Genomic DNA, 10,919 nt, shown 5'->3' with positions numbered 1-10,919 from the left:
GTCTCATGACTCATGACTCATGCACTCCCTCATGACAAACCTACGCCAACTCGCTTTTGTTGCTTATTAATTTGCATATCGTATACATGTAATTATTAATTAAATATATGTTTGTACATACGTACGTACAGTTCCAAGAAATATATATATTTTTTTTTGGCCAAGCAGTTCCAAGAAATATTTATTTACACCAAAAACAATTTAAATGGGATCGATATATTACTGCACTATTCTCGACCTACATTACTGTTCATGTTGGTGATTAATTAATTAATTAGCGCTAATCGTGATTTGAGATCATGTCATCAGATTCTCACTTTATTACAATAAATATGCGTGTTAATTAGCTGTTTGATTGTACTTCTAGCAAATTAATAATGAGGACTCAAGAATTTGCGAGTAATATTGCAAGGGGACCATTCTGCCTTGTGTTTCTCGACTCTTGGCCTACGTTCGCTTTCAAGATATGACTGAAATTGTTTATCCTAAAATAAAAATGTTTTTTAGGTCATCCTAATTAATATTCACTCAAACTATAATGAGTGCTTCCATCCCTATATATATATATTTTTTTGTTCTCATTCATCACTTCATAACAATATTGATAGATCACTAGCTTGTTTAATTTTTGCAAAATGACCTCTAAAGACTTAAGATATTCTACCCACCCAATTCCTACACCCGCCTAAACTCATTTTATCTTCTCTTCATCTTTCACACTTTAATATACAAGGAAAATCACTTTGGATTTATGAACAATAATTTCTTTTTATTTCTTTTTCTTCTGCAGAGATTTATTCACAATCTGACTCTAAGATATTGTTTCCAAAATCTGATCTTGTCTCCATCCACTACAAGAAAATTGGTCTTATACCACTCCCCAGTATCAGTGGTGTATTTGCACAAAAACCACTGAGCCCCTGTGATATTTTGAGTATTTACCACAGACATGCCACATAAAGGACATCAGTGGTCCTTGCGGGTGTATCGAAAAGTCAAATACCACCAGAAATTGACTGTGGTATTTGTTATGCACACATACCCACTGCTTCTCGCCTGACACAACTTCCTTGCGAATTTGCTGGCATTTGTGCATTAAATGCACAACAGTAGTCATGTTAGCTTTATATACCACAGCCCATACCCAGTGATATATTGCTCCTTATTGCTTTTTAGTTTTTATCCCATGGATCTATATATTTCCATATAGATCTTACATTTTAAAATTAATTGGAAATTTGGAACTCGATCAGATAAGTCATGTTCTTCAATCATCTTCCTCAGATCAATTTCTTCCTAACAACACCAGGCCCAACAACCCCTTCACCAACACCACTTAAAACTCCATGATCTCTATCTATGGTCAAAAGCATCATTACAATCATATAATACACACATAATAAAACACATAACCAAACTAGTTTCACTATTCAAGCTTCAATATGTTTCAATCAACAACCCTTTCACCAAAACATAAAAGAGATTTCTCACGATGTTCAAGCTTCAATATGTTTCAATCAACAACCCATTCACCAACACACAAAAGAGATTTCTCACAAAAAAAAAAACACAAAATATTTGAATAAAACAATCAAATTAAGGGGGGAAACTGGAAGATTTACAACGACCCAAAGATAAGTAGGCAGTGGACACAAGTAAATCTAGGAGGTAATACATAAATGAAAAAAAAAAAACTATGAGAAAACTTGTACCGCCACAATACTATACATAAACAAAACCAACAACAAGTGATGGTTCAAGGCGCGCAGAGAGGGGCGATAGGTCACCGGCCATAAGTGACAGAGTAGCGCCAGAAAGTCTTTTAGAGGGAGGCGCGTGACACGCGTTCTCCTAGTTCCCAGCGTCAGGTGGCGGCGATTCCACTGGGGTTTTGGAGATAGAAGCATTCTGGTCCCATAGGGACCAGCGCTGTCTCCATGGAATATATCCAGCAGAGCGGTGGCAATGCACTGCCTCTGGGATTCTCATTTCCTCAACCCCTTGTCTTTCTTCAAGATGTATGCTCTTTCTTTCTTGAAGCTCTCTGGCGCCTGTTGAGTTTTGGAAATGGTAAAGCCCATATATTTTTCATTGGTTCTGCTAAGTTGCGTGAGAGAAGGGGGAGACTCAGAGAAAGATGGGAGTGACAATTTGTACAGAAAGAATAGGATTTGAGGAGAGAGAGAAATGAGTCTACAAGGAGATCTACGGTTGGATATGGAGATGGTTGAATTTTTATGGGGGGAAAACTTGAATTTTTAGTGTATTTTGGTTAATATTATTTTTAACTTGAATTTTTTATTGAAAGTAATTATTTGAGGTCCCATCGGGATAGTGAGTTAAGCGTTGGGTATTTTCTATACAAAATTTTTTGTCAGAACATTGGATATTATTTGACAAAAGGATTGATTTGGAACTCATTTGCAACTGGGTCTGTGACAAAAGGCGTGGGAATTTCTCTATGCAACAGTGTTTCGGTCATAAAGCTGAACTTATGATTGACACAATGGATTAAATACCACTGGCACTGTAGTCAATATTGTAAAAACCACACGCGGCAGTGGCTTTATAGCTATTTGCTATAGTTAGTCTGTGGTTTTTAACTTAATCACCATAGCTAACTATTTACCTGTGGGTTATGACATGTTATTTTCCATTGGATTTAGGCAGTGGCAAATACAACTGTGGTATAAGCCCCTTTTTATTGTAGTTAGGGGTGTGATTTGGATTGGAAAATCCGAATCCGACCGATTCCTATCCGAAAATTTCCATTTTTATTTCGAATCCGAAAATGCCGAATCCGAAAATGCCGAAATCCGAAAATTCCGAAAAAAATTGGATTGGAATTGGAATGTTTATGAAAATTCCGATTCCGATCCGAATTCCGATCCAAAAAATTCCGAAATGTTCCGAAGGCATTCCGATCCGATATTTCTGAAATTATGCCAATTTATTCCATATTATATATTTTATCATTTATTTAGTATGATACATATAACATATATTTTTAAAAAGATGACTAATACTATATATTAATATAAACATATGTACATTATAAATATATGTGTATCATAATAACATAAATGGTAAGTTGGTAACACAAACACCCACATTTTTCCGTACATGTAATTACTATTTTTTTTTATTAGGGAGGGGAATTGAAGATATGAGGCAATTTTACAGTTGTTCCAACTGGAATATCCCACCAATTGTAATGACTAATTACTAAATATTTAAGCTTATTATATTCAAAATTTCAAACATGATATATATATATTATTTGAGTAACATGTATTTATATACACATATATATATGAGTAACATGATATATATATATGTGTGTGTGTGAGTAACATGTATCTACTAGTGACATTTATTCTAACAATGTTGGATGAGCTCTAAAGATTAATCCCCCACCTCTAAGATATGTGCTATTAAGCCTATTATACATTCATAATGACATTTATTTCTCTTATATATTATGTATGTTATAATATATAATATATACTATTAAACATACACAATATATATCATACATAATCTAGCAATGAAAACCTTGCTAGATTGCATCTTTTTTTTTCCCCCTTCTTTTCTAGATTTTTTTTTATGGTAATGGTATGGGATGGTATGGTTCTAAATGTTATTTAAATTAATATTTTGAATTTTCTTTTTAAATTGGACATATATTTTAATTACATTTTAATATAAATATATATTGAAATGCATCATAATCTATTGTCTTTTAATTTTTTTTGTTTGTTAATTTCATCATTATTCTAAAAAAAAAATCCGAACATGGTCTAAAAAATATTATGAAAATGTGAAAATTCTGATTTTTTATTCGAAAATTTCAAATGTTTATCCGAAAGTTCCGAAAATGTTATATTCCGAAAAATTCCGAAAATTCCGAATCGGAATGAGATGTTGAAATTCTGATTTTTTGGAATGGAAATTGGAACATAAATTCCATTCCAAAATTTTTTGGATTGGAATTGGAACACCCTATTTCCGATCCGATCCGGTCGAAACACACCCCTAGTTGTAGTGATCATTCATATATATTCCCAAACCACCCTTGTTTTTTAATGGTTTTGTTTGATTTCTTCTCTTATTCAGAGTAGCGTCCCACCCTAACATAAAAGTTCTTGGACACATTACAAAGTTACAATATATTTATGGGTTAATTTAACCTTACCCCCTTCTCTCTCACTCTCTTCCTATATGATCTAGGAGTATGTATGAGGTTGTACATAGGTTCAAAATTTGGTGGGTGAATAGAGTTTAGGGTTTATGGAAAAACTAAAATGTAGAGGAAGAAAGGGGGCGGAAATAGTGTTTATTAGTAAGGGTATTTTAGGGACATTGAGGGGTGAAAAAAGATTATTATTTCTTAAAATTTAAAAGGGGGTGAAATTATAGGGTGGGTGAAAAATAGGACACGAGGGTGGGAATAGTAGCACTCATTATAATACGTATAGAATTATTATTATTTAAAATTTTAATTAAAATTGAAAAGTTATTGTGTGTGACTCTAATACCATGTGACATACTGATGTGGTGTTATTCATTCACTTAAATTATAATACATGTACAATTATTAATATCTAAAACCGTAAACCCTAAATAATACCCTTAAAAATTATATACATGTTATAATTTGAGTAGATTAATAACACCACATCAGCATATTCCATGTGGTGTTATAATCACACATAATTTTTCACTAACCTAAAAATACTCTTAAAAGTTTTTTTTTTTTTACTTTTTTTGTTATCCAAAGAGAAAAATACTCTTAAAAGTTATAAACATGTATAATTTGATTGAATTTGTAATACTAAAATTTGAGATCGAATGGTTAAGATTTATGAACTTGAACTCGAGCGGCATGAAGTATGATTTGATCAATACAACATAAATCTTCGCTTGAATATTCTTGGTAAGCAAAGTGAAAAAAACGAGGGAACGATTAAGAATATATATATATATAGTGAGGCGATTTTCGCACTCATTTTTTCTCCCTTTGCACTCCATCTCCTTTTTTAATGTATTTTGTATATTTTTCCAAATTTACCTTTTATGGCTGTTGAATTTTTAGTTTAATTATCTTTCAGTAATGATTATTTTTTCCTAAATTCTCTTATACTTATTAAAAAAAAATAAAAATAAGTAATTTTCTCTCTCCCTCGTCGTATTTTCTTCATATTGCATCTCTTTGTCTTCTATGCCATTTTTTTTTTCTTTTGTGAACCAGTCTTGTACGTGTTTTCAATCATCATTCTATACTTTATTAGAAAAATATTTAGCTTGTCATATTTTTTTCCTTTTCTTCATGAGGGTCATGATTTATGTATCTTCTTCTTTTGATGGTGGGTTTTGTAATATGAAATTAATCGGGGATTTCAATTAGTCCACTTCCTTATTTTTGGGTTTTTTGACACTGCCAAGAAAAATGTTCCCATGCCAAGCAACCACTATTTATTTGTAGCATATTTGATTTTTTTTTAAAATGAATGTCACATGACAGCTTAATAAGAAAAGAGAAATGTACTATATATCATGAAGACAGACAGAAGTGTAGAGAATTACATAAGTTTTTCTTCCTTTTAAAAAAAGATTTATAGAAATAGATATATTATTATGACAATTTTAAAAAATTAAATGTGTAGGATTTAATGTTGCATAGGTGACATTCTATAATTAAAGCCTAAGGGTATATGTGGAAAATAAATAATAAAAATATATATAAACATTTAAAAAAATAAAAAAAAGTGCAAATGGAAAAAAAAGGAGTGCGAAAACCTCCTTATATATATATGTGTGTGTGTATTTGTGTCGCCGACACCGACAAATTATAATTGCAAATAAGCAAAAGTGGGTGAAATGTATTATACAATTTATACCCATTAATCGATCAGAAGCATTGAACCTTGATGTTAATGTCATAATCACCAATTCACCATCATAATTAAGTTTTCTATATATAGTCAGTAAAATATCATCATTACACTTATACATGGTGGAGGCAAGTGCCATGATTCTAGCTTTTTTTGGGCCATGATTATAGCTTGAACAACCATTTTGTGTTCCCTTGGGAAAACCCTAATTGAAAGTGACATGCATACAAAACCATCGGATCCACACCAAAAGATATCGTGTTTTGTAGAATCTCAACTGCTCACACCAATATGTGCATGTCAAGAAGTGAAATATACTAAATATATATGTATATGCATGAACCAAAATATGCAAGCTTTATTTCATGCACAAATAATTGTTGGAGTACACTATACCTCTCGATCTCTTTAACTTTAACTTTATATCATAGAATCAATTTAAATAATTAAGTGGGGTTGCTTTATGATAATTTTGTTTATGTCCTGGCTATGAAATTAAGGATATATATGGACCACCCGGCAAAACTTGTATTTTTAATTAAATTTTCTTTTTTTCTTTCTCGATCACAAGGCATAAGTTCGATGCCATTGGCATCAGCCATCGGCTATATAGCAGGTTCCACTTGTTTCAAAAAGGCTTCACACCTTTTAAAGATAGAGCCTGCGTAGTGATTAACTAGTTCAATCACATCATAAGCTTAATTATTATATGCATATAGTAAGTGATATGGTTCTGATTTAAGAAACACAAACTGGTAATTGAAAGAAGATAAAAAAAAATACAAATTGGTCAATTGACAATCGATCAGGAGAAGCTGAACATGACGATCATAAAATCTATATTATATATTGTGCGGTGGACTCAACAAGGTGGTTAGTTTTGTATTAACTTACTAGCCAGTTAATTTTAGAGCATTCTTGTATATATAGCTAGGGTACGTACCACTATGATTTCTCATGCTTAGGCTCTTTTAGTCATGTCTATGTTAATCGCTCGTATATATAATATATGTATAAGTGGCTAACTAGCTTAATTATATCAATATCATGACATTTACACTTTATGAGCTTTAGTTTTTCAGTGTAAATTACATCAATTGCAAGCCATCGAATTATTAAAGTATCTTCCGACCAAAAAAATAAAAATTATTACAGTATCTAGCTAGGTAGCTTAAGCTAGCAATGAGTAATATATGTTACTTTAAATTTCGATCTGTTTAAAAGTGATGTTGTTGGTCTAGTTAGGAACTCTAGGTCATGAATCATGATGATCATAGGTGAGCTATATATGCTGTCAATGTGACACGAAGAAAGAAATCAAGACTAATGAGTTCCAAAATCACTTTTATATATAATTAAAGGAATCATATTCCCAGGCATTTTTCTATATTTATAATATTATCTCCAAATGTTAGGCGGCCAGTTTTAGTCCACTTTAAATGGTGATTATACATTTATCTTTAGGTAGTCCACTTTAAATGGTGATTATACGTTTATCTTTAGGAATCTCAAGAGAACTTTGAAGGGGATCGTTAGAATAACTTAAGTTTCAATATTTTTTTTTTTTTAAATATAGTTAATGAATGAGGAAAGGGGTAGCTTCTCCTGAAGTACTTTTGAACTTAATCAATCAGTTGAAAATGGCAAGCTACCTCGAGCAAATTAATATCCACTTCATATATATATATATATATATATACAGGCTCCTTCTGTTGAGGTATACCTCAACTTATTTATGTTGAGGTATGACCTTGTTGGGGCCCACACGAGTCGTTTTGTGTCGATCCGAACCGTTCAATTTTTACATCTTCATTGATAGATCATCCTTGCAAAAAATTAGTCAAATCCGAAATCATTTGCCTATCTAACTTTGATAAAACAAATGGATGGTTTCATCGAAAATATTTGATTCGTTCATTTATTTGATCAAAGTTAGATAGGCAAATGATTTTGGATTTGACTAATTTTTTGCAAGGATGATCTATCAATGAAGATGTAAAAATTGAACGGTTCGGATCGAAACATCTTAGGACTGTTGATGTAGTTTGAGAATTAAATCCTAATTCCCACCGTCACGGCGTACAAGCAATAATTCGATGAAAGATAAATAACAAACACAGCCAAGAAAACAGAAAATAATAAACCAACAAGCACACACAATCACACCGAGATTTGTTACGAGGTTCGGCAAAATTCCTGCCTACGTCCCCGGGAGAGATCTTCGTTCTTCACTATGAGAATAATAAGTATTAAGATTACAATTGGACTAAATCACATAACCCAATCCCAAAATCCCTTGTACACCCTTTCACAAAGTGTTTCCCAAAACCCTAGATCTCTCCCCCAAGATTAATTACCTAATCTTGATCTCACCAATTCTAGATTGTGTGCCTCCCAAGAATCCTAAGGACTTGCTCACTCTAATCTGATTCTCTCACGTTTTTCTAAGCCCCTAAGGTCCTATTTATAACCATAGGCCTTATATTACAATCCTAGATAAAGTAGGAAGAAAGTTAACTTTGAGTAGGAAATAAGTTTCCTTTATACACAAGGAAAACCTCAAAACTTGCCCAAAATGAAGTCCAAAACGCACCAGGAATTAATAACCTTCCAACACCTATTTGGACTCCTAACTTCATCCTAGAATACCATGGAAATCCCCCATGAACCAGGAAATCTTCAAATGCGAGCCAAATTAACAACAATCTCCACCTTGGCGAGCATATCATGCAAATTACCTTGCACCAAATACCATTGGCCTTGACCTTGTACCAACTACACATAACCCGAATCAAGAAACTATGGTCCACCCTTGATTCGCACGGCCAATACCTATGTGCAGCTGCATCGTGTAACCAATTACCGGTTAGCACCGAAGAGGGGCCTCGATTCACCCCCTCTTCCAGTAGGATCTCCTTTCTCACCATCATTTGAACCTTGGAAACATGTCACAACCGTCTCTGCTGTACCCGCAAACGAGACCTTCCTCAAGCGCTTGATTTCTTGTGCATTTCGTTTCCAACCAACCATCGAGGTTTGAGTTCCTATCAAACGATATAAACCACCACACTTCTCTCCCTTCATTAGGACCATGCTTCCATGAGTAATTTTCATGACTCCACCTGCTATCAAAACCAGGTAGCCCTTGGAATCCAACCTACTCAAGGATATCAAATTCCTTTGTAGCTTTGGGACATAAGCGACTCCACCCAAAGTATGCTCCACCCCATTGAACATCTTGATCTTCACCGTTCCAACCCCCATGACGTCAACTTTGGACCCGTCAGGCAAAGAGAAAGATCCTCCCTTTGATTCTTGAAACTTTTCAAAATATTCTTTCCTAGAGCATATATGGTGAGTAGAACCCGAATCCAATATCCAATCACCATGAGAAGAAGTGTTACCTATAGAGATTGTGAGAAGTTCTCCAGATTCATTATAGTCTGCTACCGCTGTAGAGCCATGACCATCCTTCTTATTCCAAGTCGGACAGTCCTTCTTTATGTGTCCCCACTCTTTGCACTTGTAGCACTGCCAGCCCTTACCACTACCCTTTGATCTAGCCTTGCTATCACTAGAACCCTTGGTAGTTTGCCTTCCTCCTTGACCATGAGCAACAAACAAGGAATCTTTATCCTCAACTTTCTTTCTCCTTTCACTAGACAAGAGAGTTGACTCGACCTCCTCCATCTTCAGTGTATCCTTACCATACAAGAAGATATCCACTATGTTGTCATATGTATCAGGAAGTGAGGTTAGAAGTAAGAGGGCTCGATCTTCTTCCTCAATCTTTACCCCAACTCTTTCGAGTTGATTTAGCAGTCCTTTGAACACGTTCATATGATCCATGAGATTTGCACCCGCTTCCATCTTCAGCTTATATATGTCCCGCTTCAGATTCAACTTTGTGGCCATAGACTTCTGAGCTAAATACAGCTTTTCTAGTTTCTTCCACAATTCCGGGGCAGAATCTTCATCTATATTGTTGATAATATTATCAGCAATATAAAGCCGAATCGTGCTCACACACCTGCACTCCAAGTCTTCCCAGTCATCATCTGTCATCTTTGCCGGCTTTCCTTCTTCCTTTCCCTTCAAGGCGCGTGCCAAGCCTTGCGAAACTAGGACATCCTTCACTCTCTTTTGCCATAGAGTAAAGTTACCTCTTCCATCAAATTGCTCCACCTTAAAGGATGAAACACCACTACTTCCCGCTGCCATGACAAACTACCCTCGATCGATAAACACGGAACCACGATCGATGAACACGAAACCTGGCTCTGATACCACTTGTTGATGTAGTTTGAGAATTAAATCCTAATTCCCACCGTCACGGCGTACAAGCAATAATTCGATGAAAGATAAATAACAAACACAGCCAAGAAAACAGAAAATAATAAACCAACAAGCACACACAATCACACCGAGATTTGTTACGAGGTTCGGCAAAATTCCTGCCTACGTCCCCGGGAGAGATCTTCGTTCTTCACTATGAGAATAATAAGTATTAAGATTACAATTGGACTAAATCACATAACCCAATCCCAAAATCCCTTGTACACCCTTTCACAAAGTGTTTCCCAAAACCCTAGATCTCTCCCCCAAGATTAATTACCTAATCTTGATCTCACCAATTCTAGATTGTGTGCCTCCCAAGAATCCTAAGGACTTGCTCACTCTAATCTGATTCTCTCACGTTTTTCTAAGCCCCTAAGGTCCTATTTATAACCATAGGCCTTATATTACAATCCTAGATAAAGTAGGAAGAAAGTTAACTTTGAGTAGGAAATAAGTTTCCTTTATACACAAGGAAAACCTCAAAACTTGCCTAAAATGAAGTCCAAAACGCACCAGGAATTAATAACCTTCCAACACCTATTTGGACTCCTAACTTCATCCTAGAATACCATGGAAATCCCCCATGAACCATGAAATCTTCAAATGCGAGCCAAATTAACAAGGACTACCCCAAACATGTAGCTCTCTCGAGTCTTTCGGCTATAGAACAATCTGTGCCGTCTTGTC

This window comes from Dryas octopetala, chromosome 2 (assembly GCF_963921425.1).
Source record: "Dryas octopetala chromosome 2, drDryOcto1.1, whole genome shotgun sequence".
NCBI lineage: Eukaryota > Viridiplantae > Streptophyta > Magnoliopsida > Rosales > Rosaceae > Dryas > Dryas octopetala.
The sequence above is the reverse complement of the archived record's forward strand: the minus strand, read 5'-3'. Positions refer to the sequence as shown.